Genomic DNA, 7,746 nt, shown 5'->3' with positions numbered 1-7,746 from the left:
TACCTAGTGCCTACCTGCAGTGGCAAATAACTGGGTCGCGGTCAATTAGGCATGATTCACGAAGTCCCTTATCTTTTATTAGACTTATTAAGCCCAGTGTGCAACATTTGCGTCTTTTCGCGTTGTATTGGGTAGCAAATGAGAAAATCTGCTTCTTCTCCACAGCCCTCAATTCAAGAAAACGTCCTTTTCCTTATCGCATCATTCCAGAACATAATTTTCAAACATGGGTATCTTACCCACAAAAAAAAACTGAAGCAGTTTCCTTCGGCTCCAAGGCGCCGCTCGCCCAGGGAGACGGAAGTGTTATATTCTCGGCGGTCCAGTCTGCATTCTGCAGCACACTCAAACTTGGCGGACCCCCAGCGCACGACTGAACGATTCGTATTGTTGTGAGTGACTGACAATTCACTGGTGGTTTCGGAATAATTAACAGACGGCGCAGCCCAGTGTCTCTTACAATGAATTACAGTGGCGAATGCACTATTGCAGAGAAGAAATGGATTGAGCAGATGCCCAACCTCGCTGTATTATCAACTAAACATTAGGTACGCTTTACATTTTAATCAGGCAATCATGGAAACAAACGACTTGCGAGTTGCGACCCTCCCGCCTTACATAACTCGGCAGAATGCCCCTGAGTCGGCTAAGCTACACTGCATCTCTTCAAACCCTAAGTATTTTACAATTTACCACTCAGCTATGCAACAGGCTTATAATTCACTGCTCAAGTCTCAACCCCTTTTTCCCTATCATCTTTTTGGCACCGTCAATCGCCATCTGCGCTGCCCAGTGCCCACTGTCAAGCAAATAATCCGGCCGTCTCCAGTTCTCTGGCAGGGGCTTCCAAACTCAAGCGAACTCGCCGAAGTTTCGCCATTCAATGCGCAGGATCTGTACAATTGAGTTTGAGAGCCTCTGGGTTGGCTCGGCGCGCCTGCGCTGCGCCGTTGGTCCGGCCAAGTACGCGAGTGACGTCATGCTATAAGCGTCATCCCCCGACCAAAGTCACCAATCAGAGCCCTAGAATCGACTTGTAGTTCCACACTTAGGTAACTCGCGTCCCGGCATGGTGTTACTTAGCGCGGGGTAGGTATAGGCTAGAGTGACCGTTGCACCCAGTGCGCTGAAGTTTGCGCAACCGATGGAACAAGGATGGGCAACGTGCCTGTGAGGGGTCTCAGCTCAATCGGGCCGGTGGTGAGGACGTGGCACGTGCTCAAAAAGTGTACATTTGCGTCATAGACTTTACATGTATATGTTACAGTTAGTATGCGAAATCCGTTATTTTGCAACGCAACTAGTTTCGTTGCAAACTACCTGACCGGCCAGGTAGTTTGCAACGAAACTAGTTCCGTTGCAAACTAACTGACCGTCCAGTTAGTTTGCAAACTAACTAGTTCGGATGCAAACTACCTAGTTACTTTGCAACGGAACTAGGTGTGTTGCAACGGAACTAGTTGTAATGCAAAATCGACGAGGCAGTGGCTCTATGTATTTGTCGGTTATATTCAACTTTTATGTAAATTTTAGCAACGGTTGTAAAAACAAAGCTGTGTTTTTCTAACGAGTGACACTAGACATAAGACGGGTGGTCACATTTGGATAGAGAAAGTGAATTAACCGTATTCGACTACATAACTTTACGATCACTGGCGGATCCAGAGGGGGGGGGGAGGCGCCCAAAATCACTCTGCCATCCACGCAGCGCCCGAAAGCGACAAATATTTACTTATTATGAGAACGAAGCGAAAAGCTGAACAACTTTTATAATAAAATACTTGTTTTAGATTGCACAGCCGTGTGTAAGGATTGGAATCAAAATCCGAATGGTTTTGGGAATTTGGAGAAACTTTTTGGGATTATGTCTACCGCAACGTTTAAGACCATCTTTCTGGAACCGCCAGTGATCACCATAAATGCGAAGACATAACCCGCGCCCCACTGAGGGGGGGCTATTCATAGCCCCCTCCCGTTTTTCTGCAATAACTTCTAAACCGCTTGACGTATCGCCACCAACCTTTCAGTACCTTCGGCTGCATCAATTTGACACCTTGTGTCAAAATTTGAACTTCGCATCTATCATAGGTCGGCCGAAGGTGACGTCAGAGTGACGTCATGTTCGGCCGGTTTTGACGCAAAACATTGAACCACGGGAATCGCTCCCAAGAGCTCAGTTTTTGAGTTAGATCCAATTTCTTTGAATGAGAGGACTCAGAATGGAATGCGCTATCAAACTGAACTGCTATCTCGAATTTTCAAAAATTTGTTAACTTTGAAAATTGTACACATTGAAATTCAGAATTTGTATTTTTATCTTTTTTTAAACTTTGTGACTTTTCGAAAAAACCGGAATATATATGATAGAACGCATGCTTATTTTTACTTACTCTAGCAAGTTTTAGCCAGATATCTTCAAAAAAATGGCCAAGTTATACGCATTATAGCCAAAATTTCACAGTTTTAAACTTTTAATATCAATTTTTCTGTACGAATTTAACATCGTACACCAATACAAACAGCACCATCGTGTTCCTGAGCTCAAACTGCATCCGATAGACATGTTTTTTGTTGAAAAATTTCAACTTTAAAATTTGACCTTTTTGACCTGAAAGTGACCTGACCTCAGCTATATTCAGATGAAAATGGCCTCAAATGACACAGGCGCCACCAAATTCGAAATCTATGGCCTAAATGGACCATAAAACATGTTTCACGTGACCGACTTATGTATGACATGAGATTTCCGTGACCTATGATGATCTGACCCTGACCTGAAAATCAGAGTACAAATTTGTTACCCTCATAATATCTAAAGCATCTGTTCACGAGTGTGTAAACCAAAAATCAGCCTGATCTGACCTGTAAGACGGCAGCCAGAGCCCAAAAGGTGAACAAGCCCAATATCGATAATTTTTACTTTGACCTGACCTGTGACGTCATCGGTGACCTCGAGGTCAATGAAATTTGGTTTCTATCGACAGTTTTTCCGGGGCTTTCAAATGCCGTTTGAATTTTGACGATCGGCTCAGTAGTTTCGGAGTAAGGAGGGTGGGCTATGAATAGCCCCCCCCCCCCCAGTAGGGCGTGTTATACACAGACCCCAGTGGGGCGCGGGATAAGCGGAAAGTAAAGGTTCTGCTGCCGATTTCGGAATATTCCAGAACCGAGTCGCTGACGAGCTCCTACCTCCACAATCGATCAGTCTGTGACGTAACCTGCCCTTTGATCATTGGCTGTTACCGAATGACCCGGCACCGCTAGGTCACCTGGCTAGGCAAGTCGCAGTAGGAGTCGGCCGGTGAGACAGATTCTTGATCGCATGCTTACCCCGGATCACGGTACAATATGGGACAATAGTTCAGTTCTGTTCTGTGCGGTGGCGGTGGTGACTGGTGTTAGTGTGTGTCGCAAAAAAAATCAAAATCGCAAAATGCCCCCTGGAACTTCCCCTCCTCTGGATCCGCCAGTGATCGTCACTTTATGCAGTCGAATCTGGTTAATTCACTGTTTCAATTTTCATCCATAAATGTGACCACCCGTCTTACTCGTATGTCTAGTGTCACCCGTTAGAAAAACACAGCTTTGTTTTAACCCTATTCCTGGCGGGCTCCGCCGGGACAAGAAACTGGCGGGGGGGGGGGGCCGATTCGGCCCCCCCCTGAGATCTCGAGAACGAAGCAAGATAGCGACAAACGGTAAACGGCATCGGATACGCACGGTCAAGATCTACAATTTTTACTAAGGTCATTTTCAGGTCAGGTCAAAGATGACGTCACAGGGGTCGAAAAAGTCAAAATGGCGGCGCTAGATATGGAGAGAGTTTTTCTCGAATAACTTTCGAATTAGTCAAGATAGGAACAAACTAAGGGCATCATCGTGATCCTCTCGTCAATCCGCATCGAAAGATATATATGTTGACCTCGAAAGGTCAAGGTCAAAGGTTGACCTCAGGTCACGTGACCTCGAGGTCATCATGTATATCATTCGATGCGTCTTGACGAGCTGAACACAATGAGACCATCCACGCGTCTGTATCTTGTTCCTGTACGGAGTTATTGGCCAAAAACCTTTGGTGACCTTTGATGACGTCACATGACCTCACAGCTGCCCAACAGCAAAACAGACCTCAAGGTAGTGAAGGTTGATCGTATATGAAGTCATGTATGGTATATGGGGCCATTCCGACCCGTTTTAGTGGTAAAAACAGGGAGTTGATTTTTCCCCCATTGACTTATAATGGGGAGGTCGCGAAACTGACCTGACCTTAGGTCACCGATATCAAAATTCCGAGATATACAAATTGCACATACTGGTACCCTAACTAAAGCCTGAAGAGAAGAAATTGATCGGTCAAAAACTCTAGCTCTGGCGTGATTGCAAACTTTTCTGAGGTAGGGTCACCAAACCGCCTCTGGTGACCTGACCTGAGGTCAGATCAACTCAAAATTTTCAGACATGTTGCGTAGAAGCCTTTTAGGAAAAGTCAGAAAATTTGAGCTTCCTAGCTCAACGCGTTTGGGAGAAATAACCAAAAAACCTCAGGGGGGGGGGGGGGCTCCTGAGGCCCCCCCCGCCAGGAATAGGGTTAACAACCGTTGTTAAAATTTTCATAAAAGTTGAATATAAACGACAAATAGAGCCACTGCCTCGTCGATTTCGCATTACAACTAGTTCCGTTGCAACACACCTAGTTCCGTTGCAAAGTAACTAGGTAGTTTGCATCCTAACTAGTTAGTTTACAAACTAACTGGACGGTCAGTTAGTTTGCAACGGAACTAGTTTCGTTGCAAACTACCTGGCCGGTCAGGTAGTTTGCAACGAAACTAGTTGCGTTGCAAACTAACGGATTTCGCATACTAACTGTAACATATAAATCGGCTTGCAAAATCGGGCGAAAATAGCTAAATTTGCCCGACACGGGTCCGGTACCCGTGCAGTATCTCGGTAACCGTGGGTCCGATCAGCACGGGGAGCACAGTATCGTAAATGGTAATCGAACGGGCTATCGAATGGTGTGCGGTGCAGGGATGGCACGTGCCACGTGCACCTGGTAACGCACTTATGCTTGAAAAAATTGACTTTTGGACGGATTTTGGACTTAATGCTATTTTCGGGTGACTGTCAGACGGAGCGGGTTCAAACAATGCCTGTTGTCAAGAGAAACGTACCGCCTCTCATGGGAAAATTGTGAAAAGCTAATTGATCAAAAACAAGGTGGAACAAATCGCTGAAGAAAATAGCATTTGTTCATGACTTACCTACTTAATTACACGGGTTTTGCTGCATAAACTGGTACGTTTGACAATTGAAAATGGCATAGTTGAAAAGAGCATTCAATTTTGTCCAATATCCATTCATCGCTTTTGCATGAAGAGCAACAATATTCTTAAAAATATAAGCGTTTCAAACCTCTACATAGTAATTCATCGATGGCCTCAATTTTTCAATAGGTAGCCTACGTCAACCTATGTTATAAAATATATTCTTAGGTGTTGTTTTTATCCGCTGGGACTGAGAGGGCCCGGGGTTCGAATCCCCGTACAGCCCAAATCTTTAACGAGTTTGCAAAAGATGACTGATGTTATCACTGTCAACCGTGGAAGCCGTATGGCTTCCCATCTACGCTGGAGTACGAAAAACATCATCTCACGCTCTCAGTCCCAGCGGATAAAAACAACACCTAAGAATGATCCGCATATAACTTGGCAGAAAGCTCGTTAAAGTACTTGGTCTGTATAGCTCAGAGGTAGAGCATTGGAGCGCTAAGCCAAAGGCCCGGGGTTCGAATCCCCGTACAGCCCAAATCTTTAACGAGTTTGCAAAAGATGACTGATGTTATCACTGTCAACCGTGGAAGCCGTATGGCTTCCCATCTACGCTGGAGTACGAAAAACATCATCTCACGTTATAAAATATACTTCGCATGTTCTATATTAGAACGCATGGTTATCAGACACGAGCACCTCGATGCGATGGATATTTTTTCCCAAACCAAAATACTTACCCGTCAAAAGGCAATCGACTGAAATGGATACATAACCCATGGACACAAGACCAACCAAACGCCCACCGATCGAAAATACCCATTATTCGCGTTGCGGAGCAAGCGGGTCACCCTAGGGGGCCCCATTCACCCGAGGGCCCGGGCCCTATCCCCACGGGTGCCCGAGCCCTATCCACACGGGGGCCCGGGCCACGTCCACCTGGTCTCCGGGCCCCATCCACCCAAGGGGCCCGGGCCCGTTCTCCTGGGGGCCCGGACCCGTTCTCCCGGGGCCCGGGCCCATCCATTGGGGGTCCGGGCCCCATCCACCGGGGGTCCCGGGCCCCATCCACCAGGGGCCCCGGACCCGTTCTCCCGGGGGCCCGGGCCCGTTCTCATCCGGGGGCCCGGACCCGTTCTCCCGGGGGTTCGGGCCCCGTCCACGGGGGCCCGGGTCCCATCCACCCAGGGGGCCCGGGCCCGTTCTCCCGGGGGCCCGGGCCCCATCCACCTGGAGCCCCAGGCCGACCCCTCACCCGTGGTGTCCCAGTAGGCATTTCTCGAAGCGGGCTCGTCCAATTAGATTAGGACCTCTCTTCTCTCTCTCTCTCTCTCTCTCTCTCTCTCTCTCTCTCTCTCTCTCTCTCTCTCTCTCTCTCTCTCTCTCTCTCTTTCTTTCTTTCTTTCTCTCTCGAGCGGGCCCCCGACAGAAATTTCGGGGGGGTCAGCTGACCCTCTGACCCCCCCTGGCTGCGCCACTGAATCAAACACCATTCGAAAGCAAATTGGCTGGTGCCGCAATTTTTTCCTACCACGCAGCAAAGCAAGTGGCGCAGCCGCTTGTCTAACTTACTATTCCAACAGAATCCGTCTGTCTGTCTGTCTGTGAGTTTGTGTGTCCGCACATCGTGTAGTGGGTTCAATTTGTTACGCCTACAGGGCAGACGGTATGCCGTAGGAGGTTGAAATTTGCACAGCTTAGGGGAGAGTGGGGTGGGTTGTATCAGTTTTTACTCCGAGACCCATAACCTCGTAACTATCCGTGATAAACTCATTATTTCCACACTATCTCCTTCCTTGATTCTTCTGCTTTTTTGTGCAAAGTAACTTTTCCGCTACCTCTACCAGTTTTTCTTCTACGGTCTGCCGAATAGAACAATGTTTTTGATACAACTTGCCCCATGGCTTGGGTGAGTTGTATCACATGGTGGGGTAATTTGTATCACTAGGTATTTCACGTTTCAGGGAGTGTGCTTGCTACTGGTTTTGAACATAACAACAGCATTAAATGGGGTTAATACAATGTATATGCTCAAAGGCCTCACTTTTATTAGACCAAACTTAGGTCAATGCAATCCGAACGAAACATCGAAACGAACGAAACATCAACAGACTAGACGCAACAGTGGCCCGTTAAGAGCAAAGAAGCCAACACATTGTGCCGAAATGGAACGAGTATTGACTAGCTACCTACAAACGCGAGCCAGGGCTTAGCTTTCGCGATCAAAAGCAACATACCCACACATACATACATACATACATGTTACAACATACCCCACCCGGCTCTGATACAACATGTACCTCGCCGCCATCTTGGAAAAAACATCCTCGTGCTCAAAAACAGCAGACAGCTGGAGAAATCCATTTTCACTCACGCAGCCTTAGAACCTACCTTCACCACCGCTACGGAGATCTTTCAAATTCGTGCACATCTAAATGCCCAAAACACACATTTTCTTGCAACTTATTTTTTTTTAGAA

The sequence above is a fragment of the Amphibalanus amphitrite genome, unplaced genomic scaffold (assembly GCF_019059575.1).
Source record: "Amphibalanus amphitrite isolate SeventyFive unplaced genomic scaffold, NRLGWU_Aamphi_draft 000023F_arrow, whole genome shotgun sequence".
Classification (NCBI taxonomy): Eukaryota; Metazoa; Arthropoda; class Thecostraca; order Balanomorpha; family Balanidae; genus Amphibalanus; species Amphibalanus amphitrite.
Note: the sequence above shows the minus strand (reverse complement) of the source record.